General features: G+C 34.9%; 1 protein-coding gene and 1 non-coding gene across 2 annotated transcripts in view; one reads left to right on the top strand and one right to left on the bottom strand.

Annotated features, from left to right (window-relative positions):
* Positions 1-26,933, top strand: part of LAMA2 (laminin subunit alpha 2) — a 603,358-nt gene that overhangs the window by 113,332 nt on the left and 463,093 nt on the right. The gene's annotated exons all lie outside the window — the stretch shown is intronic.
* On the bottom strand, positions 3,336-3,475 carry LOC132437464 (U8 small nucleolar RNA). Its single transcript, XR_009522047.1, has one exon. It is a non-coding gene; the product is annotated as a U8 small nucleolar RNA (small nucleolar RNA).

Raw genomic sequence — 26,933 nt, 5'->3', positions numbered from 1 at the left:
ACACTGATTTTTTTTTGTATAGATGGCTAAATAAATATTGAACTCTTTTTTTTACTGTTTTTCTTTATTTTTTCCTTTCTAAATCAATTTTTATTTGTTCATTTATTTTTCTTCCTTTATATTGAGATTTAATTGATATATAGCACTGTATAATTTTAAGGTGTACAGCATAATTTGACTCACATACATCATGAAATGATTATAACAATAAATTTAGTGAACATCCATCATCTCATATAAGTACAAAATTAAATAAATAGAAAAAAATTTTTGAGTGTGATGAGAACTATTAGGATTTGTTCTCTTAACAACTTTTGTGTTTAACATACAGCAGTGTTTATATTTATCATGATTTTTACATTCCTAGTACTTATGTATCTTATAACTGGAACTTTTAGCACCTTTTGATGGCCTTCATCCAGTTCCACCCCCCCTTTCTTTTTGGTTTTTTTTTTTTTTTTTTTTTTACTATTTTTAGATTTTTGACATGTATATAGTCAAACCTTACTCTCCTATTACTTCCCTTTTATTCATTCTATTAATTTGTGTATGAATTTAATATTTGCTAATATGTAATATAAAAGCGAAAAAACAGATAAGGGCATTTGTCCTTATGGAGCTTATAAGTCTAATGCAGGAGATAGCCAGTAAGTAATTAAACAATATAACTATATATACAGTTAGTTCTAAGAAGGAAATAAACAAGACAATGTAATAGAAAGTCATTGTGTCAAGTTATTTTAGATGAAATGGCCAGAGAAGACTGTATGTCGAGGTGACATTGCAGCTGAGAGAAGGATGAGAGAGAGGCTGGCAAGTCAAGAGTTGGGGAGATAAGCTCACAAGGCAGAATGGTGAAAAAGTGGATAGGCATAATAGTAAGAAAGGGTTTGGTGGGTTCAAGATATGGCCAGTGTGACTAGGGTAAAGTAAGGGAGTCAAGGTTGGAACTGTAGGTACAAGCTGACTATTCAAGAGTTCATACCTGTGATAAGATGTTCAAATTTTCCAGTGATTTTTAAGTAAAAGAATGAAGCAGCTTTCTTAAAAGAGAAATGGAGTTGAGGAGGTTTGTAATGCAGTGGTTTTAAGGATGGATCATGGAATCATTAAGCCTGGGAGGAGGGAATGATGGCAGGAAAGAGAGGATGGGTAAGAGAAAGGACCATGACTTGTTGTAATGGGGTACAAGAGTAAGTGAGCTGAAAGGATGAGGTGGTGTGGTGAATTCCAGGTCTAGGGAGGAGCCCTGAGGGTGGGTACTGGAGATGGAGAGGCATAAAAGAGGTTGATGAGGAAGTCAAGGACCTGAACACTGGGTGAGTCACATGTGTAGATTTTGCTGTTACCCAAGGAGAGGTGGGAAGGAAGATGAATCAGAAACCATGTCTTTAAAATGCCTGGAAGGTGGTTTTATGAAAGCAGTGGGGGATGTAGTAGGTGGTATAGCTTGATGATAGAAGCTTCAAATAAGCTGAGATTTCTGGAGGGAAAGAGAAAATTGATTTGGTAGTAGCAGCAAAGAGGAGCAAGGTGGACATGTAAACTACTGCTACGTCTTGAAACATTTTAGAAAAATAGGTTTCCAAATCAGAGGTAGGATGATGGTGGTTATTTTCAGTCAAATACAGTCATGTCTCAATACTCATTGCTTTACACCCATATGTATTTCTGAACAATTTAGCAAGGATGTATTTCTGTGAGAGCAGGGATCATGTTTGTTTTGTGGACTGTTGAATCATCGGAGCCTAACATATTGTCCTCTTAGTAAATACAGTTTGACTGAAATTAATTGACTAAATTGTAAACTGAGTTTCTTGTTTTTCTTACTTTGATTTTAATTTGCAAACTAAGAACAATGTACTTTTCTTATTTTCTGACTTTATTTCTAATTCTTTTTCTTATATTCTATTATAGTATATGCTCATATTTTGACACGTTCTAATTATTGTCAAATTATAAACACAATATCTTTTTGACGCTTCATAATCTGTTATATGGAATTTAACACATTTCCCACTAAACTCATTTCAGGACATATTTATAGTTAGTGCTTGTTGACACAGTTTCACCCTGGTTTCAATTTATGTGATCCAGATTTTCAAGTGAAATCTTAAGGAATTATCAGATTCCTCACTAACATTCAAAACTTCTATAAAATATCTGCTGAGTTGTCAGAAATTTATTTTGGAAAGAAAAAATATACTGGAAAGAAAATTCTACTTTAATGTGTGTTATTTTGGATAAAAACTTCTATAAGTTATGATTTACTGTCCTTTTTGTGTAAAAATGCAAAGGTTTCTTTCCCAGAGTTTATTCTCAGTGTTTATGTTAGCTGCTGAGGTTAGGTTTGTGTAAGGCAGTGAGTTTAAGTTCTCCCTCATTTTTCTCTCCATCCCCCCTTCCTTCTTTCTTTGTTTTCTTCCTTCTTCATTAATTTTTATAGATAACACACCTCACATTTTTCTTCTAGGAGGAGGGGATAATGATTGCTCCATTCTTAGCCCACTCAAATATCTCGGCCTTGAAATAAAAAAAAAATGATTTACTAACGTTATCTATTGTCGTTTTTTTTTTTTTTTTTTTAATGGCCATAACAGCAGCATTTTCCTGTCAGGCCTGATTTTTTTTTTAATTAATTAATTTATTTTTGGCTGTGTTGGGTCTTTGTTGCCGCGCCAGGGTTTCTCTAGTTGTGGCGAGCAGGGGCCATTCTTTCGTTGCGGTGCTCGGGCTTCTCATTGCAGTGGCTTTTCTTCTTGCAGAGCATGGGCTCTAGATGCGCAGGTTTCAGTCGTTGCAGCCCATGGGCTAAGTAGTTGTGGCTCACAGGCTCTAGAGTGCAAGCTCAGTAGTTGTGGTGCCTGGGCTTAGTTGCTCCATGGCATGTGGGATCTTCCCAGACCAGGGTTTGAACCTGTGTCCCCTGCATTGGCAAGCGGATTCTTAACCACTGTACCACCAGGGAAGCCCTATTGTGCTTTATATAATAAGATAATATAAAGAAAACCTGCTTTTTTAGCATTTTACTTTTAATTTTTTTAAATTAATTTTTATTGCCTTTACAATGTTGTGTTAGTTTCTTGCTGTACAGCAAAGTGAATCAGTCATAAGTATACATATATCCACTATTTTTTAGATTTCCTTTCCATTTAGGTCACTACAGAGCATTGAGTAGAGTTCCCTGTGCTATACAGTAGGTTCTCATTAGTTATCTATTTTATACATAGTAGTGTATGTATGTCAGTCTCAATCTCCCAATTCATCCCATCGCCCCCTTCCCCGCCTTGGTAACCGTAAGTTTGTTCTCTACATCTGTGACTCTGTTTCTGCTTTGCAAATAAGTTTATCTGTACCATTATTCTAGATTCCACATATAAGCGATATTGTACATTTGTTCTTCTCTTTCTGACTTATTTCACTCTGTATCTGCCCTCCAAAAGGAGGAACAGGTGAGGATTATCCTACCTGATGATTTTTTTTAGCACTTTATTTAATTAATTAATTTATTTTTAATATTTATTTATTTGGCTGCACCAAGTCTTTTTTTTAACATCTTTATTGGAGTATAATTGCTTTACAATGGTGTGTTAGTTTCTGCTTTATAACAAAGTGAATCAGTTATACATATACATATGTTCCCATATCTCTTCCCTCTTGCGTCTCCCTCCCTCCCACCCTCCCTATCTCACGCCTCTAGGTGGTCACAAACCACCGAGCTGATCTCCCTGTGCTATGCGACTGCTTCCCACTAGCTATCTATTTTACGTTTGGTAGTGTATATATGTCCATGCCACTCTCTCACTTTGTCCCATCTTACCCTTCCCCCTCCCCATATCCTCAAGTCCATTATCTAGTAGGTCTGTGTCTTTATTCCTATCTTGCTCCTAGGTTCTTCATAACTTTTTTTTTTTTTCTCCTAAGGTTCCATATATATGTGTTAGCATACGGTATTTGTTTTTCTCTTTCTGACTTACTTCACTCTGTATGACAGACTCTAGGTCCATCTCCCTCACTACAAATAACTCAATTTCGTTTCTTTTTATGGCTGAGTAATATTCCATTGTATATATGTGCCACATCTTCTTTATCCATTCATCTGTTGATGGACACTTAGATTGCTTCCATGTCCTGGCTATTTAGCATTTTAATACTGGTATTTTACTAAATTTTTGAGTAATTGATAACTTGTTGACTTCTCATTACTTTAAAATATTTCCAATAATTTAATAGTAATTGTACAATTTAAATTAATTCCAGTTCCTATGCTAAATACACAGAGACTAATAAATTGTTGTTGAAGGAATAATTACAATAGTTTCATTCTAGAAAAGTTTTCCAGTTATTCTGTAGCTCTGTAGATTGATCCAAAGATGCCTCAACTCAAGGGAAAGACTATATCTATATTATATATAATTGTATATGTATGTATAATTTTTGTGTTTCTGTCCCTTTTTATATTTATTTATCTACCTATTAGCTCCATATTTCTAGTTTTTGTTAGGGGAGATCCTGTTTTCAAATGTTTCCTATTCTTATGCTTTTTCTTCAGAACTATCTGTTTGAGATTTATTGTATTTTTAAAGAAAAGATATGTAAGTGTGATATAATTATTCTTATGTTTTGGTAAAAAAAAAAAAGAACCTAAGATTGAAAAGTGCCCATCAGTGTCTCGGATGGCAAAGCCTAATGTTAGGTATTTATCATAAATGCCTAACGATCAGTATTTAATCAGTCTATAATTAAATATATAATATTGGCAGCAGATAACACAGGCTAGGTAAGAACCAACTTGTAAAGTGTTTAAAATGTGATCTTCGATTATTGAAACCCAGAGACATGTCATTTGTGGTTGTGATCATATATAGGAAATTGTATTGTTCTCTGCATAACACTTTTGTAGAATTTTAATGTGAAATTTTAAAGTGCTTTTTGCTAAGAGTTTAGTGTCTTTTTACTACTTGTGTTAACAGATTTCTTTTAGGAAGAAATGGGTGATAATCTTATTTTGTTTTAGCTGCCTTAAACATACTTGTTTCGATCATAGAGGCTGCACTAGTCATTGTGACCTCTCATTTCTTCCTCTATATTCCTGATCTTGATGAAGAGCCCCATTCACCCATTATCCACATCACAAGCCATACCATGGAGCCCGCTTTTACAGTTGCCATCCACTCAGCCACCAAGTGCTGTGGGTATTGCCTCTGACATCTTTCTAAAAGCCTTCTGCTTCTTTCCAGTCCTACAGCCATTACCTTCATTCAAAATCTAAATATTTCTTCCTTTGATTTCTGAACAGCTTCTTAAGTTAGTCAGTCATCTGCCACCCTTTCTTCCTTCTCCCATTCTCACATCTCTGTTGCTTAATATTCTCCTAAGGATGCCATGGTCTCCAATTTAAAGTTTATATGGGAACTTTTAGTAAGGCAGGCATCTCCTTTATAATCTGGTCCCTGTTCATCAGCCCAACTTAATCTTTGACACGCCTTGCATTGACACGCTGCGCTCTTGCCATGCTGAGTGCTTTGTGGTTATTGCACAGTGAACTTGCATACACTTTCTCAAAGGTTGCCCCTTCTGCCTCCCTTCTCCTAAACTTCCTATTATTTGCATGGGCAACATGTCCTCACCTTTTAAGAATTTCCTGAAATTATCCCCTGATGTCCTAATCTTTTAACAGTCACCATTCTGGACTACAGAGGTCTTTGTATTTATGTTATTTATCACATGATATTGCCACTGAAGGTTTGTGGCTGTTTCCCATCATGGGCTTAGGTAGCTCTGTGGAGAGCTCAGGGGAAGCAATCTTGGAAGGGGGCCAAGGAGACTTGTCTCTAAGATGCAGTGGCAGCACAGTGTTTTACTTAGATTGTACTGATTCGAGATGGTTTTAGGGAAGCTCAGAGATATTACCAAGGAAAGGCGAAGTATGAGGGATGCTAAGCAACTCCTGGCGCCACCGCTGCAGTTTCCTCCACAGTGGAGTGAACTCCTGGAAAACAGGGGCTATGTCTGTGATCTGTGTGTCCCCTGAGCACCACATGGTGTTTGGCAAACAGATTGTCTGCTGGTACATAGTAGGTTCTTAAATGTTAAGTGAATTGGGGATCCTAGATGCTATTCATGGAACCGTATTAAATTGCTTTCAAAAAATAATTTCTCTGTAGCATTGGAATCTATTTAAAATACATCCTTTTTTCCAAATGAAATGTCTGATCCATGCTATTTGATTAAGATATGTGGGCTCAAACAGGATTCCCAAAGTGTTGCCACGTGTATGTAAATCACACACGAATAGCTAGTCTAACATTCTATTCACTAAGGGAGATTTAGTGAAAGGAATCGCTTTGGCCAGTGCTTTTCTGATGGAGGAATACATCAGAAATATTAACAGCCAGCTTTCTCCATTTTAGGCTGCCATTTTTTCCTAAGAGCTGCTACACATCAAGTATACCCAAATTGCCTTTCTGAAATACGGGAACACAAGTGTACTGTCAGTGAAATGGTCTGTGTTGATTAGTTTGTCTTTGGGGTACAGTTGACTCATCAGGTGATGGAGATGCTGCTGGCATTTCACGCAACCTGCCGTGGTGTGCTGGCTTTATTGGCTTCCTAGCAGCGACACTGACACAAATTGTCAGATTTTATGGGCAGTTTTAAACCTAATGAAATACATTCTCAAGAAATTTCCCTCGCCATTTTAGTAGCTGTACAGTTTGAAAGAAAAGAACTAAGGTACACAACACATGATAGTTCAGGACTGAAATAATGGAAGACAGTGACAACATGCTTATTTTGTTCTTGCACATGGTGTCATTACCTGCACGATGGGATACTGATGCTGTCTCAGAGGCTGGCATTAATCTTTGTGCCAAAGCTTGCAGAAACCCTGCATGCATTCACTGATGCAAGCGTTGCTGTCCATCTTTTTGATCTTAAGATTACTCCTTTGGGATATAAGGTAATATAAGGCTGCCAGACTTTAAAAAAAGAATTCAAAGTTAGTGAAGGTAAGAGATGCTCATTTTCTTCCAGTACTGAAAGTTAACTACAAAGCCACATAAGAATTTACATCCATCATCCTATTTCATCATAACACTGGGAGAGTGGAAATATAGTTAGTCCTATTATACCAATGAGAACTAAAAGTTTTGCTCGTATTTGGTCCCAGGTCTACAAGAATCCAAAGATGTAGGTTTAATTAGTACTATATAGAGTCTCCTAACAAAGCAGTTGTTTTACTAAAGTCTTGCTGTTTGTTCAATCTAGATTCAAAAAAATTCTATCTCCACATGTAAAGGAATGCTGAGAAAAATATGCATTCAAAGATAGCTTATCTTTTCATTTTTTCTACCTCTTAAAGTATTCCCTAAATAGCGATAGAGTCAAGATCTGTATATTGCCAGGACCTTTGGCGGGGAAAGATGACTTTTTGGATAGAATCACTTGTAGGAATTTTCCAAATGATTCACACAGAATCAACTTAATCTTCTGGAAAACATTGTAGGGACCATAAATACATATTGTACCCAGGATGTAGAGTGCTTACTGCAGTGTGGTCTGTGATTTTTTTTTTGGGGGGGGGGTATGCCTAACCCAAAGACCTAGATAGAAATGGCTAATTGTAGCACTTCTACTATGAAACAGTTTCCTACAAGAGAATATCTTCATTCATATTAAACATACCAGTATCTTTACCAACTACAATTAATTAAGAAAGACATGCCATTGAAATCTCACCTGGTGGTGATGAGGAAACAATCGTCTCCACTGGGTGTCTTTGGAGAGTATAGAAGTTAACTCTTTAGTAAAATAAAGACTCATTTGGTATAAAAATTGCCTATAAAATGCTTGAGCCAATGTAGAAATAAGTTAATTATCTTCCTACCCAGACCACAATCTCTCAACTATTAGGAATTCTCTGTCTTTTTGCTTCCAAAGACTTTGGAGTTATGGCTGAAATTTTTTAAAATACTAAAACTGGAATTTATTTCTCAAAATAAGGTATAAAAGGATTCTTCACTTGTCAGAAGGATTCATCTTACAGTTTCTTATTGATTTTTTCCCACGAATATATTCAGAGCTTGTAATTTTCTTTTCCCAACTTCCGTTCACACAGATTTTCAAGGGTACCACAACTGCAGAAGATAAAGCATGCTGGTGTTATTTACGTGTCATAGATAGTAAAATTGAGTCACAGTGTCTTGCCAAGAATGACAAAAACTCAATACTACAGTCAAGGTTGCGGCTCAGATTCTTTAAAAACTGTGTTGTGACTAGTTTTCCAAAAACCTCAAAATTTTGCCAAATATTCCACAACAACTTCTAATTGGGATAGTTATTTTTAAAAAAATCACAACGTGCTTAATCCAAAAATCCAGGCTGGAGACAGACATTAGAGTGAGTCTTCAGAAAAATGAAGAAATAAGTTTTTTGAAAAGCATAGAGTTATTAATTAAATATTTGACCTTTTGTGGCTTCTCAAATGTCCATTTTCAAAAAGAAGCAGTTAGAAGGAAAAGATATGAATGTAGATTCAGGGCCAGAGGACAAAAATAGTTTAAATTGCCTTGATATATGTTCACAGATTGCAAATGAGCACTTCTTAAAATTTAAATCCTTGAATGTGATATCTCAGGCACTGAGTTTTTTATGTATACAATGTGATTCTTACTGCCTTCCAGCTGTGTTCTGATTTCAGAAGATGACCTTCCCTATAAGTTTTATATGTAACTCATAAAATGCATGACTCTGGAGAACAATTATCATGACAGGGAGTGTGCTTTCTTGATTATGCGGTGGGGTCCTGTTTCCCACCTCTGTTTTTGAAGGATATTAAAGGTAAGATTAAAAATGCTCCAGTCGTTCTGCTTGCTTGATTGTAACAGTGAAGGAGACAAACTTGATTCTAGCTTATGGCTCAGTGTTTCAGTGTTATTCGGCAGCACCTGTTGGCCGGCAGCTGTTGGGGATTATTGCAGGTTTCTTTGTCAGGAACAATGTGGCAACAGTAATAAATCAGATTTAAACTGGTTACTGAATTGGTTTAAAAGATTTAAAAGTCTTTTTATAATCAAAGATGTTAATTCTAAGTGGTGAACCCAAATGAACCTGTATATATCTTGGGACCAAGTTATACTTTCTAAATCTGGCTACTGACCATACACATACTGAAGCCAGGACAATTTTCTCCCAGAAATACAGCAACATTGAAAGTATCCCTACCAAACATGCCTGAAAAGATGGGAAAGCTACAATATTCCTTTAATTTTTTTCCCTTTGGTTCAGGTGAAATGGAGGATACAGCTCTGATAATTAGAATTTCATATGGCAGGTGCTCACAGACATAGTGGATTTGAGGAAATCAGTTTTCACTAATCTAGAAAATTCTCTCCTCAAGAGAGAAGGGATTTAAAAACTTTCATGATCTATTTAAATTCAACATATCTTTCTCCTATTCTGAATACGGAAAAGTGATTCTAAGGTCATAATGTGGAATTGACTTCTCCCTTCCTAGTATATTATGACATTTCACATTAAGGCAAAATAGAGAGAAACATTCACAGGTGAAGAGGAAGGAGAGAAATGTAGTTGTTTACTTTATTAGTTTTCATGACAATGCATACTTTATGCAGTCCATCATTCCTGATTGTCTAAATATGTGTTTTCCCTAAGGTAAAGTCTCAAAAATTTCAGAAGATGTTTTAGGAGTTCTGTCAGAGAGGTGAATGGTCTAGAGCTAAAGCAAATGTAATATGACTTTTTATTTAATATATTTGTTTCCTATATCTATGCCTTTATCTATGCATACGTGTACATCCATATACCAAAAATTCAAGTGTTCGTTTTTTCATATTCAAATTTTATTAGTGAGAAAAGCAGACTTATACGTAATCTCATTTATTTATGTGGAGACTAGCCCACCTTGCTCATTTTACTTTGTAAACCCACTCACTGTTCTTCTTACCCCTTCTCTTTCTTTTCATCCTTCACTAATAGAGCCTTCAGCTACTAAGGCAAGACATGCAGACCACTTTCTGAGAAGTAACTTAAACACATACATCATTTTGGTGGCAAACCTGACAGTCACAGTCTTTTATAAAATCAGGTCCCTGCTCTTTTGGTAACAGGGTTAAGAAATGCTACACCAGCTCCTTGTGTGGAGAAAAGAGATCTGCTGATTATTCTATTTGGAAGCCTTGAACCCACCTCCATGTCTTTGCACATTTATGAAATTACTGTGACTTGTCTTTTATATCTTTTTGAGCATTTATGTAATTAGGTTAGGCTCTACCTAATGGAGAGGAGTTGCTCTCATTCTGTGCCTGGTGGTTCATCTATCTCTGAGTGTTTCCGAGCATGAAAGGTGGCAGTAGTGTGCCTGGCATCAAGACTGAGCAAAGAAAAGATCTTCAGAGATTTCTCTTGAAATCTGTTCTGAGAACACACGGTTTTCCTAGCGCTGTTTACTTCAGGACTTTCGGGGTCAGGAGGAAAGTTTTTCAGCAAATCTGGTTCCTTTTCAAAACTATTTTTGGTAGTTTTTTTACATGTGCCTGGTAATTCATTTTAAGTGGTAAAGGGAGGGAGATAATGAGTAGATAGAATTCTAAATGCACTAAGGCTCTTTTATGATCCTGTTTTTTTCATAAATTGTATCTGGTAGCATACAAAAATTGTAAAAATGAGTAGGTTTAATGTTGTTGAATACAGAAAATTTATTGAAAGAGGGCAAATGCAGCACTAGGTTCCTGGACCATGGCTTATATTCTCCCTTTGCTTCCTCCAAACCAGGGCCCAACTGTAGACTTTCAGGATTAATTTTAGTCATTTCACACAGTTCCATACTGTACCTTGTCTTTCTGCAAAGCAAAGGTAATGTTGTAGTTCAAAACTCAGCCATCCACGACCCTTAGGATATATGTTTTTATTATTTCTGGCAGGGACATTTAAAATTTCTTTACCTACATTTTGCACTTATTTGCATTCTTAAACACAGAATGTAGATGATAAATTTACTGATTTTTGTAACTCATTCACTATTACTATAATTATAGTTCTGATTTAAATACAGTGATAACATTATACACTGTAAATTTATTTAGAACTGTTTATCTCTATCTGCAAATAACCCCAGATTCCAGTACTGTTACCACCCTTAATTTGTTTCCTTAAAACGGCTGTAATTTGGAATTAAAATTATTAAAGTTGTTATAATTATTTATGAAAAAAAGGATTTATCCATTCTCCTGTGGATAAAATACACACTTATTTTGGATATTAAGAAGACTTTGTTCACTTCTGGAATACTTCCTTCTTCTTGGCTATTCACTGGAAATAGCCAGTTATCATTTTTACATGTCTCTCAAAATTATTGCAGTTTCATTAAAGATAATGGGGTTTTGTCCTAGTGGAAAGGTACTATGAAAATAATGCTCACTGAAGGGCAAGAATAATACTGTACTGTTTTTCTGGTTCATCAAGGTGATGGTTCATAAAGAATAAATAAATGTTCCATTGACAATGTTAGTTATGTATTTTAGTTTATTAAATGAATTAAAGCACAATAAAAAGAAAATCATTTTCAAACCTGCTGCGCTTGGCCCAAAAACTGATTATGTTTTTGTCTATGGTATATACATCTTAAAGGCTTTATTTAGAGTCAGTGACAGATGTGCCATCTATATGTGATAAGATATAAAATGTTGACCTTAAATAGGAAGGTGCTGTAATGTCCCCTTCTCATTCAACATAATCATATTACAAATTCCCATCTCTTCTTGAAGTCTTATCTATGGCTATCAGACTATGATATGAAACTCACTTTTAAAAATAAAACAAGTATAGCCAGATATCATTAGTTTTTCAACTTTTTTGTATATTGATATTTATTAATTTTTTTTGAATAAATAGGCTAGTATGATAACAAATAACCAAATAGTTATTAAGGTGGTCAGGGAAGACCTAGTAAAATAATCCAGAGTTGCACATTATAGGAACCAAAAGAATGCTGGTGTGACTGGAGCATAGAAGGTATGGGTTAGAGAAATAGAATGTTCCTATTCTAGAAAGGAATGTCAGAGAGGTAGACAGGGCCAGAACATGTAGGGCTTTGTAAGCCAGGAGAAACATTTGCATTTTACTCTAAATAGATTGTAAGTAGAGATGTGTATTACTTCTGACATATTTTAGAAAGATTTATGTGGCTACCATATGGAGAATTTATTATTGGGATGCAAGAGCTGAAGTAGGGAGATGAACTAAGAGGCTGTAGGAAACCAGGTGTGAGGGCAGCTTGTATAGGGTGGATTTCATGGAAATGAGAAAAAAGAAGATGTGTATGGGATTTTTTGGCAGGCGGAATAAATGCTACTTTCCGCTGAATTGGATGTAGGTGATAAGGGAAAAAGGAGAAAGTTTAATTAAGGTAGTTAGGAAAGGAAAATCAAGGGTAGATCCTAGATTTTGGTCTTGAGCAACTACGTGGATGATGATGTCATTGAAAGTGCTGGAATAGATTAGGAGGAGAGCAAGATTTTTAGGGAGGAAAGGCTGGGGAATAAAGAGTTTAATTTGAGACATCTTTTAGACATCAAAATAGAGCAAGGTCCTTGAGAAAGTGGGAGAGGTTGTAATACAGACTTTATAGACCACATGTGGAGAGCTTGGTCTTTGATAAGAGTGTCGTTTCCTCTATAGCAACAGTGATGTGAACATGAGAAGGTTTCTGTCTCATTGCTTCTAATTTCTTGAAGGGGTATGAGACAAGACCAACATTGGAAAATAAGGCAGAGGAGGATGGAGTCTAGTACGCTTGGAGAGCAAGAAGATATGGGTACCTCAGCTATGCCTTTTCTGATCATCTTACATTTGGATCCTGTGTACTTTTTACATTGGTCTGGGCTACCTAGCAAAACCTGGAGCTGGGTGTGTCCCCTCTGCACTTTTACCACTTCAGTGGGCAGGTCTGGTTTTAGGTACTACATCTTACAGTCAACATTCATGAACAAGTATTTATTGAGTTTCAACTTCTCGAGTACAAGATACTGCATTTAATCATTCTAATTTTAAGTTTTTCATCATTCCATCATCTAGATTTAAGCTGCATCAGAAGAATCCATATAAAACCTGCCTTCAGATGGCTCATTAGTTTTATAAAGATTCTCTAAAGTTGTGTTTTCTGAGTACAAAACAGAAGAAAAATACCATTCATCCTGTGCACACTTTCTAGATTTTTGACTATGGTGGAATTATTTAACCTACCATCTTTAAAATAAGGAATATAAAATCCAGCTAGCAGAGCAGAACATAAATATGAACAAGTAAGGATATTAGGATTGTGAACTAATAAGTGTTCAATATTGTCATTAAACTCTAACCAAGCATGAGTATATCAGGTATTATATTCTGTCAGGGAGAATTATCAAGCCTTAATGCTTTGAAATAGAACTAAGGAATCTCTTCAAATAAGAAATTAAATAGAATTTACTCCAAGGTAACTAATAAACACTTTTCAAAATAGGTGAGAACACTCTTGTCTGAAATTGAACTCAATATAGATCATTTATCATTAAAAATGTAAACAGGGCTTCCCTGGTGGCGCAGTGGTTGAGAGTCCGCCTGCCGATGCAGGGGACACGGGTTCGTGCCCCGGTCCGCGAAGATCCCACATGCCGCGGAGCGGCTGGGCCCGTGAGCCATGGCTGCTGAGCCTGTGCGTCCGGAGTCTGTGCTCCGCAACGGGAGAGGCCACAACAGTGAGAGGCCCGCGTATCGCAAAAAAAAAAAAAAAAAAAAAAAAAAAAAAAAAAAAAATGTAAACATACTAACTAAACGATACCAATTTAGAGTTTAAAAACTGCTGTAATCTTATTTGGAGATACAAATCAAGAACGGATATTAAGGAGAAGTTATCTTAATTAATCATATCAAATCTCCAGGGTTTCCCCACTTCCCTTAAAAACACATGTATAAGTTTAGGCTGATTGTCTTTGCTGTGAGATCATCAAAGTCATGTGTTTAATTTAAGAAGCACTGGTGACAAATGAGAGCCAGAAAAGGGGGCCTCACTTGTGAACCCCTTAGGAAAAGGACATATGCAGCATCTCAACCACTTTTGCTTCTCCCTACAGTTTATCTGTATTATGGATTATAGAGGTATTTTTTAAAAATATTTTTCTTAGTGTAATAATATTCACAAATATTTCACCATAAAAAGCACTAAACATTTTAAGTATATAATATTAAATGCACCATCTTTGCTAATTATTTTTATTGACCTTATTCTTGTCAATTCTAACTTTATTAAGAAATTTAATACCCTAACACTCCAGAATTTTATACTTGTTCATATCTTTAAAGTTTTCTTATGACTGTCAAAGGAAGGTATTTCTTTAAATAAATATAGTATTCCTCATTGTTCCTAATCAAAAGATCTCTTTTATGTAGTCTGCACAAGAAAATGGAAATGATGCACAAAAATACAGCTTTTTATCTTGCAAGTTGTTTATGCATCTTGGGTTTGCTTATTTTTGCAATCGTGTGCATTTTAAAATTGCCATTTGTATTTTGTATTCTAGCTTTTGACTGTAGTGGAAATTTGGATTGAAGACAATAAGAACTGTGAGGTACAATATATAAGCTTGCATCCAACTGAGAAAAACCACCACTCTTGTCTGTGCTTCAATCAGCAGGAGATTTTCTTTCAGTTTGTTTAGAAGAACCAGGTCCTGTCATCTGCATAGAATACAGTATTTGACAGAAAGATTTTTCTTCTGCCCCTTGTGGCTTAAATGCTGAATGCCACAAAAACTTCTGTCTAGCTGAAGAACAGTTTAAGGTATCCTCTATGATGATGGGTAACAATAAAACCAAATAAAATTTTAAATTACTATGCATAGTAGACCAAGAACCATTATCTGAATACCAAACAGAGCCAAAAAATTCTCTAAGGTCCAGATTAGCATTTTGGAAAACTCCTTGGCATTATTTACTGAAGTTAATAAATGCATACTCTGTGAAGCTGCAGTTCAACTAGTAGGCATGTATTCATGAGAAATGTGTGCACCAAACACACATCCAAAAATGCTTGTAACAGCACTATTAATAATATCCTAAAGCTGGAACTAACCTATGACATAAATATAAGCATGGATAAATATTTTTTGGCTTAGTCATGTAAGAGATACTATAAAGCAGTAAAAATGAACCTATACCTGACAGCATGGGTAAATCCTCAAACATAATGTTGAGCAAAAGAAATTAGACAAAAGGCTATCTACTGCATGATTCTGTTTATACAACATTCAAGAATAGATACAACTGAACTATCGTGTTAGAACTTAGGAAAGTAGTTATTTTTAAGGAGGTTGGATACAGGGATTGAGAGGGTAGATTCATGGGAAATATTGTCTTGACCTGGATAATTGTTATATAGGTTTTTACTTATGACAGTACATTGATAATATTAGTATAGGACATTAAGATTTTACATTTAAATTATGAAAAGATAATACATGTGTGCATTTTTATATTGGTACATTTTTATATTGATATATATATATAATACATGGCATTTATAATATATAATATGTTGGTATGTAGCATGTACCAATTTTAAAAATGCTTTAAAAAGAAGAAAAAAATTTCAGGATATAAAAAATACTTCATTTCCTTTTCGCTAGAGATAATTCAATTATGTACAAGTCGTGTATGCATATATATGTTAAAATATGCTAAATAAGCAATTCAGCAACTCCATTTAGGCTTCTAATGGGTCACAAAACAGAACTAAGTTTAGTTACATTTCATTTAGCCACTTAAAAAATTAAAGTGAAAACTGTTTTTCTTTCTTAACAATCTTCAAGTATTTTAACTCTGAGCAAACTTAACATGATTTAATGTTAAAGTTTTTATAACTCAGAGTCTGTTGAATTCATCTTGATTTTCATCAAGTTCAATAATTCACTTCAATTTTAAGTTAAAACATTTTATTTTGCTCCTACTTTATGGGAGGCACTATGGTTTTTATATAATAAATGTTCCTATTGTGGCATCCCAGTTAGAAAATTTTGTACATAAGAGTACTCTTGATTTCAGCAAGTGAGTACATATGCGAATCTCTGGATTAGTTACCGACTACTCAGAAAGTGCACTATGAAAGGCAGAAGATCTGTGTAAACATGCCTGGCATCTGGCAGCTGAACTTGGTAATATAAAGTCTAGGAAACTGTATTATTCAGATATATAATGTATTACTTAAAAAAACTACTTTTCATAATCTCTTGGGATGCATTATCTAAGAGGATGATAAAGGTGATACTAAACTGCTGTTTCCCAGGCATATGTCATGTGCTGGGCACTTACTTCTATGGCCGATAATACATATGATACCTATATTTCCAGAGAGAGTTAATTTAAACAAGGAATTTTTTCTGCCTTAAAATTGGTGAAGTGATTTTCCTAAAATCATTATTTCACTTATACTATTGAAGAGAAAATTGACCATTTTTAAAGAAGAATGCCATCATTTGATGGCTATCATCCAGTATACTTAAAGATTCTTTAAAGAAGTTAGCATCAAGGGAGGATAAAAGTAAATGCAGTTATCCTACCTTAGATCTTGTAGATCTAAATATATGCACAGAAATACCAATATCCTGAAACCAGCAGTTCTGTTACTGATGACATCTTTTTCCATTACATGATCTGAAAAATTTAAAGGGATTTTCCAGTCTACTTTGCATGGAAAAAAATAGAATGAGAATATTTCTTTTTCAAATCTAGTTGCCTTGGAACAAGAGTGAATGACTGTGTTGGATGTTGTAAAGTGTTTTTGCTATTTCAAGTTAGAATTGGTTGTGAAATAATAGCGTCACGCTGAATAAAAGATTTTCTTTTAAGAAACAAAAATTAAGTATTTTAGAAAAGGATCTACGAAAAGAAAGGACATGATGATCTTTTATGTTGCTTTAAGAGGCATATGCAGTAACTCTAAGAGGGTTGAACATGTCAGGAAATTACTCTGAAGGCAAACTTGCATACATGAGAAAAATCAGAAATGATGACTAGGGTCTTAAAAGGAAGAATTGATGGGATATGTTAAAAGTGATATACAATTCAAAAGAAAAGATTGATGAGACTTATTATTATAAAATTTTGAGTTTTTTAAAATAAAAAATATAAGTACAGGGCTTCCCTGATGGCGCAGTGGTTGAGAGTCCGCCTGTTGATGCAGGGGACATGGGTTCGTGCCCCGGTCCGGGAAGATCCCACATGCTGCGGAGCGGCTGGGCCCGTGAGCCATGGCCGCTGAGCCTGCGCGTCCGTACCCTGTGCTCCGCAACGGGAGAGGCCACAACAGTGAGAGGCCCATGTACCGCAAAAAAAAAAAAAAAAAAAAATATATATATATATATATATATATATATATATATATATATACACACACACACAAAAAAGTTAAGTAATATTAACAAGCTTGAGAGAAAACAAAACACATTTATCCATCCCTCTCCAGTTATTTTACTCTTAGGTGTCTAAAGTTAACAACTTCTGGCAATTTCATCTCATATTTTTTGATAGACTTCTATTCATATTTCTCAATTTTCAATTTTATATACTATCAATTGACATTCTGTTTTTATAAATCACAACTTAGCTTTCTTGCACACCATCTTTCTTGCCTGTCTTGAGAGTTATTTTTTATTTGTTTATGTTTCCTGGATTTCTAATTCTTCTTGTACTTCTTATACTATTTGCTATTATATTGTTTCCCCTCTCAAAAATGTTTCAGTACGTTAGTTTTTTCTAACAGTCCCACTTTTCTTTAGATCTCTTTGCCCAAAGTCCTCTGTGTTTTGCCTGAACTTGGATTCATTGTTCCCTAGGTTTACTGTAACGTTTTCCTACATTGAATCCACCTTGTCTAGGAATTCACACCTTCCTGTTTTTTGGTTTACTTTCTCATTTTACTGGAGTACATCCTCAAATAGTTTCTTAAGAAATGTTGCATGGACACTAAACTTTTTGAGTCCTTTTAATAAAATTTAAGTCATTGTATTATATAAAATTTTTTTCAAGTTTGGGTAATTTCTCTTTTTTTTAGTAGAAATTCTTCTATCTAGTTTCTCTATTTTATTTTTTGAAGCTCCTTTTCTTCGAATTTGGCCTTTTTCATCTTTCCTCTCCTATTTTTAATGTTTTCCTTTTGTTTCTCTTTTATAGTCAGTGTCTTTAACTCTATTTTCAAAAGTTGTACTGAAACTTTATTATAGATAAATAATTGTAATATTACTTTTTCATGTTACTGTATTCCTTTTCTCTTCTCATATCTCTCCAGGAATATTAATTAGAAATTTCTTTCTTTCAAAAATGGTATTATCAGTCCTTTGTATAATCTTCTGTCTTGCAGTTTTTTTTACTGTTTGATCTTGGTTCTTCTTTTCTATGAGGTACTCTTTACTAAAAAAAACTGCCTATCTTTATTCCCTATTAATATTGTGCTGTGAGGTCTTAAGATGATCTGCTTGAGGAGCTGATTGAGAGGACTGAGGGCCCAGGGTGTGATTAGGCAGGGAGCTAGCTCTTCCGCGGAGGCAGCATCAAATGCAAGAATATGTTGTTTTTCCTCTGGGATCATATTTCTCTAGAGAGGTAACCTTCATTCTTTTTCCTGGGGGAGAAGTACCTACGAGTATTTGAGGCCACAGCTGTTCTTGGACACAAGTAGAAGTGTTCACCTATAGAGAAAAGTTTCCATTACTTTTGTCAAATTATACCTCTTATGAGAATCACATCTTATGAATAACTTCCCCCCCGACCCTGGGTAATTAACTCTTCAGTAGGCAGGTTAGTGCCCCAGTAAGATTTTTTTTTTTACCATCTTTATTGGAGTATAATTGGTTTACAATGGTGTGTTAGTTTCTACTTTATAACCAAGTGAATCAGCTATACATATACATATATCCCCGTATCTCCTCCCTCTTGCGTCTCCCTCCCACTCTCCCTATCCCACCCCTCTAGCTGGTCACAAAGCACCGAGCTGTTCTATCTGTGCTATGCGACTGCTTCCCACTAGCTATCTGTTTTACATTTGGTAGTATATACAAGCCCATGCCACTCTCTCACTTCATCCCAGCTTACCTTTCCCTCTCCCCATGTCCTCAAGTCCATTCTCTTCGTCTGTGTCTTTATTCCTGTCCTGCCCCTAGGTTCTTCAGAACCATTTGTTTTTTTAGATTCTATGTATATGTGTTAGCATATGGTATTTGTTTTTCTCTTTCTGACTTACTTCACTCTGTATGACAGACTCTAGGTCCATCCACCTCACTACAAGTAACTCAATTTCGTTTCTTTTTATGGCTGAGTAATATTCCATCGTATATATGTGCCACATCTTCTTTATCCATTCATCTGTTGATGGACGCTAGCTTCCATGTCCTGGCTATTGTAAATAGAGCTGCAATGAACACTGTGGTACCTTATGAATAACTTTTATTTCACATAACTGATTCGTTGAAGGAAACTTCGTAACTTTAATTCCCCAGTAACTCTTTGAAGTTTTTCCTTTTTGGATTCACATTTCAATGTATAGTAGTCTTGAATCTTAGTGTTTGAGAAAATCCCAGCTTTTGAATTATAGTCCACTTAATTATGTGGAGCCCTGGTTGCTAAATTATAGTATCTCATGCATCGAGCGAAATATTGAGTTGTTTAGCGCATTGTATCACTTATTTATTCCAAAATATCTCATCTGTGAATTGACTGCTCTTTTATGTTGGCTTTTCTTTATATAAAAGTTAAAATAATGTTAGAAAGGCAAATTATTCAGATGCTGAAATTACGTTTTCCCCGATTTCAAATAACTTATAAACTGGGAGAATTAGTATATGTTCTATGTAACATAGCTTATTTCTTAAAATTATACAGAAAATGCACATAATTCTGGAAATAAAAATGTTCAGCTGCTAAATAACTCTCCCTGTTACTTCGCTATTTTTCTTCCATTTGCTACACACACACATACACAGACTCACACGTGTATTTAGTTCTGTAGCCACAAGAATTAGCAGCAGTTTTGGAGAGAAAAGGTAGGAGAAAGAATGCCCTGAGCATCCCTTTGAATAGCTCAGGCAAGAACAGGTGTTATTATCCCAGGAGGAAACTGTAAGTGACTTTTTTGTAATTGGAAGTGTGTCCTGCCCTGATAAGAACTTGCGGATAAGGAAACAAGAGACTCATAAATAGCCAAAGGGAAGAAAGCCAGAAAAGCTTGCTGTGCTCCTCCACTTAAATATACGTCATTTCTTTAGGGACTACAGGTTTTACAGAAAGATGAGGACTAATTTGGGATGCTACTTACCTTTGTTTCCAAAAGAAAAAGACTCCTCTAGAATGTGATTTTAAGTAGGCCATGGACCAAAAATAGGCCATAAGGCCTGCCAGGCAGCTTTATGAACTTCAAGGTTCTAGGATACTTCATCCATTAGAGAGTTCCCCAGTGCTTTAAACAGTATTAGAAAGAAAACAGCAGCAAAAAAATCAACCATGCTAGTAAAAATCTCTCCTGCAAGAAATGGTTGGGTGGTAGAACCTAAGTAGTTTTGTTGCTGCTTTGTTGTTGTTTTGTTGACTGGATGGTTTGTTCTGGATATTTGCTTACTTCTTGGCTTGTTGATTTTCAGTATATAAATATAACTTTGCAATGACAAGAAAAGAAAAGAAAAAAGAAATCTTTCAGGAGTCTTTAAGATAATATCATACATTTTTGAGGTTTTTAAGACTGAGATTCAGTTTTGCTTTACCTAAATGGAATGTTATAATGCTGCACATTTTTGCTTATTCTACATTTTTGCTTATTCTTGAAACTCAGAAGAAATTCTGCCCATTGACAAGCTCTCATTGTGTATTAATCACAACATGAAACCCTCACTTACTCTCAAATTAAGTGTTCAGTGCTATGCATGTTATAAATGCATTCTCAGTGGCAAAATTTTTTGGGGGCTTAAGAAATTGTACTTTAACCGCTTTTAGCCAAAACAATTAGCAAAAATAGTACTTTGACATATAATGTCAGCATGTTCTTAGATTTTGATAAACGTAGACAAAATCAATAGATAGATACATGAGGAGTGCCCACATGAAATCATCATACTTCAAAAGCTTTTCCTAGGGTAACTCACAACTGTAGACTTTTCCTTTCAGTAATAAGAAGCAACAGTGTTGATAACTAGAAAGCATCTAGCCAGCTTTCTATTCAAAGAGGACTTTTTTGAAATAATAATAATTATTCAACAAAACAAACAGAATCACTAACTTCAAAATACTCTCATACTTAAAAGTAATGTGAGTTTTAAAATTGTTTAGTGCTTCCAGTTTAGATATTTGGGAACTCTGTTTGCATCTACATGCCAACATTGATCGACTCCTTGAATTTGAATATTCCCCATAATCAGATCCCACTCCATCCATTTTTTCTTCACTCTCAGTTATACTTTTAATATACCACCCTATTATTTCTTTCCCTTCAGCATTTTGTTTGCTTTTATTCCCCTTTTAAAATGTGAAACAAAAAAATTTTATACGCTCCCCCCTGCGTCCATGTCTATACCTGCTGTCTCATATCCATCCACTCTTCGACTGGTGACAGTCTGCATTGTTTCCATCTCTCTATAAAGCAGTTCTCATTAAATTCATCAATAAGCCCCTGATTTCTGAATCCAGTGAAGATTTATTTTTTTATCTTCCCTGCATTCTTTGTGGCATTTAACATGTCTGAGCACTCCCTCTTTCTTTGAGAACCCTCTTCCATTGACTTCTGAGATGACACTCTGTAGGTTCCTCTGCATAATGCTTATATACAGATGTTCTACATTTTTTCAGTTCCACAGAGTTTCTCTGTGTATCTGCACACATTTCCTTGGCATCCATTCCAAGTGTATATCGGAGACTTTCAGGTCTAGACCATCAACCGGATCTGTTGTGCTTTCTGTATACCATTGCGGGGTGCCAGCAAAGAAACTTGGGGATCACCTGGGAGCCCTCCTTCTTTCCTACCCCTGCATTTAAGGAATTACCAGTCTCACTGATTTTGCTTTCTTAATATCTCTTCAGTTGTTGCTTTTTTCTCAGTACCCTATTGTCAGTACCCTTCAGACAGGGTTATATCCCACCTGCATTGCTAGAATAGCACTCCAATTTGCTGTCTTGTATCTAGTCTTGCCAACTTCATTCAGTCCACTCCTCTCATCTTCCTCTCTTTTAACATTTATCATATCACATCAATTTTTATTATATATTTGATTTTACTTATTCACTTATAAGTCATGCTCTTTGTTAGCTCATTAGGTACCAATTCTATATATTTTTTTAACATCTTTATTAGAGTATAATTGCTTTACATTGTTGTGTTAGTTGTTGCTGTATAACAAAGTGAATCAGCTATACGTATACATATATCCCCATATCCCCTCCCTCTTGCATCTCCCTCCCACCCTCACTATCTCACCCCTCTAGGTGGTCACAAAGCACCGAGCTGATCTACCTGTGCTATGTGGCTGCTTCGCACTGACTATTTATTTTACATTTGGTAGTGTACATATGTCCATTCCACTCTGTCACTTCGTCCCAGCTTACCTTTCCCCCTCCCTGTGTCCTCAAGTCCATTCTCTACGTCTGCATCTTTATTCCTGTCCTGCTTATTCCTGACTTACTTCACTCTGTATGACAGACTCTAGGTCCACCCATCTCACTACAAATAACTCAATTTCATTTCTTTTTATGGCTGAGTAATATTCCGTTGTATATATGTGCCACATCTTCTTTATCCATTCATCTGTTGATGGACACTTAGGTTGCTTCCATGTCCTGGCTGTAGTAAATAGTGCTGCAATGAACATATGTACCAATTCTATATTAATATTATTTTTGTCTTTGTCATTCATTCCATATCATAGTACTTGTTATAAGTACTTAATAACTGTTTTTTTTGGTAAATAGACATGTGAATAAATACAGTGTAACTGCTCCAAAGCCAGTTGATAATGACTGAGTGAGTAGTGGGGCATGGATAAGAGCTAGTCACTGAAATTGGAAGCATCATTCAGCAGCTGTTTCAGCAACAGTCTGGGAGAAGTTTTCTATTTCTTCCTTGCATTTGTGAAAGTTGACTGTATTAAAAGCAGGGTTATTCATACATTTAATGTAGAACTTAAATACAATTCAATGCTGAGTCTACTTAAGTATTTATTATATAGAGAGTACATGAGATAAATAAGTCAAATTATGTGAAAAAATTTAGGATGTATGATAACCTTATTTTCTAATTTCTATGATAATATGCCCAAGGAATAGATTCAACCCAAATATTGTATAGTTGTAGATCTGTCTAACTCAATTCACGTTACGTTATGATGTTAATGGTATGTCCAAATATCTTTCCAGTTCTTGATTAGGCAGAAGTGTACTTAAGGTCAGTCAAAATAAAAGGTCAAGTGCCACAAGAAATAATTTCTTTTAACTTTTGAAAATTTAAAAATTAATTTAGTGCTACATAGTTTTGGGGTTCACAGTGCATAGAAAATAATTTTGCAATGACAAAAATTACACATAGTAAATGTCCACATCTGAGTGAATTTATTGAGGAGTGTAATTTAGTTTGAGTCATTGGGAAAAAAGAGAACTGAGGTATTATAAAATGTGAAAAATTAAATGAAATGTATATTTCTGCTATTTTTGCATAAATTAGACCTTTTACTTCCAATTATGAAAAAAAGTCTTTTTTGCCTCCCCTCTCTCTGGGTAGCTTGTTATCTGTAGCAAGTAAATTTCTAAGAAAAGTGCAAATATTCAAATACATTGTTTTAACATTTAAAAGAAAAGAATACATATTCAGACAATGCTACCATTTAAAAAAAATTAAAGCTTAAATCATGAATTTTGTTTTATTAAAGATTTTTTTAAAATAGTGATCTGACAACAGTTATTGCTCTTTTATAAAGGTAGAAATATCACATTTTGCTTGAATATAGCCACGATTGCTCTTTTCATCAGTAGCTTTGTTAGTAGGTCAAGGAGAAATCATACCTAAGAAGAAGGATCCATGGAGAAAAAGATGAACCATATCAGAATTAAAATTAAATTGAAAAAATTTAAATCAAGGAAACCATTTTTACTTCTTTCAGTATGATGTGCAAATTCATGCATTTTAAATGGGAAATGGGAAATTTCATAGCTGCTGAACAGCAGTGATGTGAGCTCTGTGGTCAGAGGGGATGAAGGGTACAATAAACCTGTGGCAGCTTTTGCTCATTTGAAGAAATTACATTTGAAATGTTCTGACTACATTATGGAGCCGTAAGAAAATTTACAGTGATTTCTTTTTAGTGGAACAAAGTCCTTGCTCTTTTTCATCTCAGAATCATTTTCTAATTTTGCTACGCTTAAAGGGGAGTGCAAATTCAGTCATAGATGTACTTGCTGTGCACATACCTGCACAAACGCTCACACGTGTCAAAGTTTACCAGCTGTCTATATATTTATTAGTGTGTGTCAAACTTAGCCATCAACTAGAACTTATGTTTTAGTTAGAATATTATTTTATCTCATCAGTAAAATGCTCTTTACTTACTCTCTCTCTCTCGGCTGTTTTACCTTAGATGTATTTGTGATTTTTATTTAATATAATATGCAGTAGAATGAAAGGTTGTGTGCAATTAAAATCACGGTAACAATTATCTTTCTATCATGCAGAAGGAAATAGGTACTTTGACTAGATATAAAAAGTATCTATGATAATTAAATACATTCGTACTGTAGGAACTGAATTTGTAGAATACTGATTTCTCTGTTAAGTTATATAACTTTCCACTGGGCTACTTGCAACTTGATAATACACTGTTTTAAAACAAATATATTATCAAGTTGCAAGTAGCCCAGTGGCAAAATATTTTGCATTAAGACAGTCGCATAAATGTGCACTAAAATTGAATCTAACAGCAAAGATGAAGGTAGTGGTGACAAATTTAGAAAGAAACTCCAAGAATAAAGCTGTTTAGAAGCCATTAGTATACATGTGCTTTGAGAGTAGGGATGCAGTAATTCTTTCAGACATAAGAATTCTATTTTCCAAGTAACTCCATTCATGTAAGCAATACACTTCATATAAGACAGGTTTCAGCTTCCAGCTGTTTTCTGATGTTGGAAAGTGAAACACTAGGGCTTGAAAGTGAAACACTGGAGCTTGAAAATGAAACACTAGAGTAGGGATGCAGTAATTCTTTCAAACATAAGAATTCTATTTCCCAAGTAACTCCATTCATGTAAGCAATACACTTCATATAAGACAGATTTCAGCTTCCAGCTATTTTCTGATGTTGGAAAGTGAAACACTAGGGCTTGAAATGGTTCTGGGGACACAGCCTTTCCTGTCAGGGATTCTAGCAGATGCTGATATAATTTAATATTCGTGGAAGACGGACCAAATATAGAATAGCATCAAATTGATTTTGCAGAGTTTTCAAGCCAGCTGTCCCTTGGTATTTACATGAAAGAAGTCTACAGTGTACCAAGTTGCATATTTTTGTGTGCAAGTTCTCAGCCATGGTATGTAGTCATTGGTGTTTTGACAGCCATCTGCTCAGGCCTTACTTTCTCTATTCAGCCATAGCTAAAATTGAACATTTTTCAAAGTGGAAAATTCCAGGTAGTTTTGACTATAAGAGAACATAAAACTAGCACTCAATATTAAAAATAAATGCAATATTTTCTGCTTAGTAATAACCTGTATATTAAGGTGAATGTCTTCTAAATAGCTCTGAAAAATAAATAAGCTCCTTTAGAACAGAGACCGTATCTTCTTATTGATTGAGTTTCATTTAATTGTGTGTAAAGCTCTAGCTAGACACAGAGGGAGTTACAGAAATGAATAACTTGACAGTGACTTAGCCAAAGGCTGACCTTGTCTTGTATACAGCAAGGCCTCCATAAATATTTGCTGAATGAATGAATGAATGAACAAGTTAGAATCCATACGTAATAACCTGTTTATTTGTAGAAATTTTCACCCAGAAACTTACAGGTTTTAATACACGGAGATACATGCACGCACACACATATGTGTGTGTGTGTGATAAGTATGTTTATATACTGTAAGCGAATGAAAGAAAGTTTGATAAGAACTTCTGAGCACTGACTATGCACTTCCTCGTATGCTAGGCATTCTGGTGATTTAAACAAGTATGTAACATTTTTTTTTTCTCATCTCATAAGTACATTTGCATTAAAAGAATAAAATAAAGAACAATTTGTTTAAAACGAAAAATTGTTTAATAAAGATTCATTGATTTTTTAATGCAAAAGATTGGGAAAGGATGGATAATTTTTTTTAATCAAGATTTTGAGGGAAATATTATATTTAGACCCATGGAGAATAATTCAGGTAGGGAAATTAACACAACCTAGGTGAGGTGGGTAATGAGATAGTGTTTTCAGAATAAGATAAGGAAATTACTTGAGCATGGAATTTTAATTGAGAATAATAGAAGATAATTTTAGGGGAATTTAGGTAGGAAAGGTGGATTAGAGTGAGATTATGGAATACTTGAAATATCTAGATGAAACAATTATAGTTAGAGTCCAGTGACAGTTATTATAGGATCTGGAGTGATGCAAGAACTTGAAGAAAGTGGACTTCTTTGGAGCTTATTTTAACAATAATGCACAGGAATCTAACACATTATTATAATCTCTGCTTTTAACAAAAATGGGATTTAGGCTGCATCAGTACTGATGGAGGATAATGTAAATATTGAGTATATTTTGAAAAATAAGTATAAGATTTGATGATTCAAAGATGAAAGAAGAATTTGTCTTAGATCACTTTAAAACAATGCAAATACAGACACACAGTCAAATTTAAATTGTAAATTATTTGT

The sequence above is a fragment of the Delphinus delphis genome, chromosome 14 (genome assembly GCF_949987515.2).
Source record: "Delphinus delphis chromosome 14, mDelDel1.2, whole genome shotgun sequence".
Lineage (NCBI taxonomy): Eukaryota > Metazoa > Chordata > Mammalia > Artiodactyla > Delphinidae > Delphinus > Delphinus delphis.
This window is presented reverse-complemented; position numbering and strand designations above follow the sequence as displayed.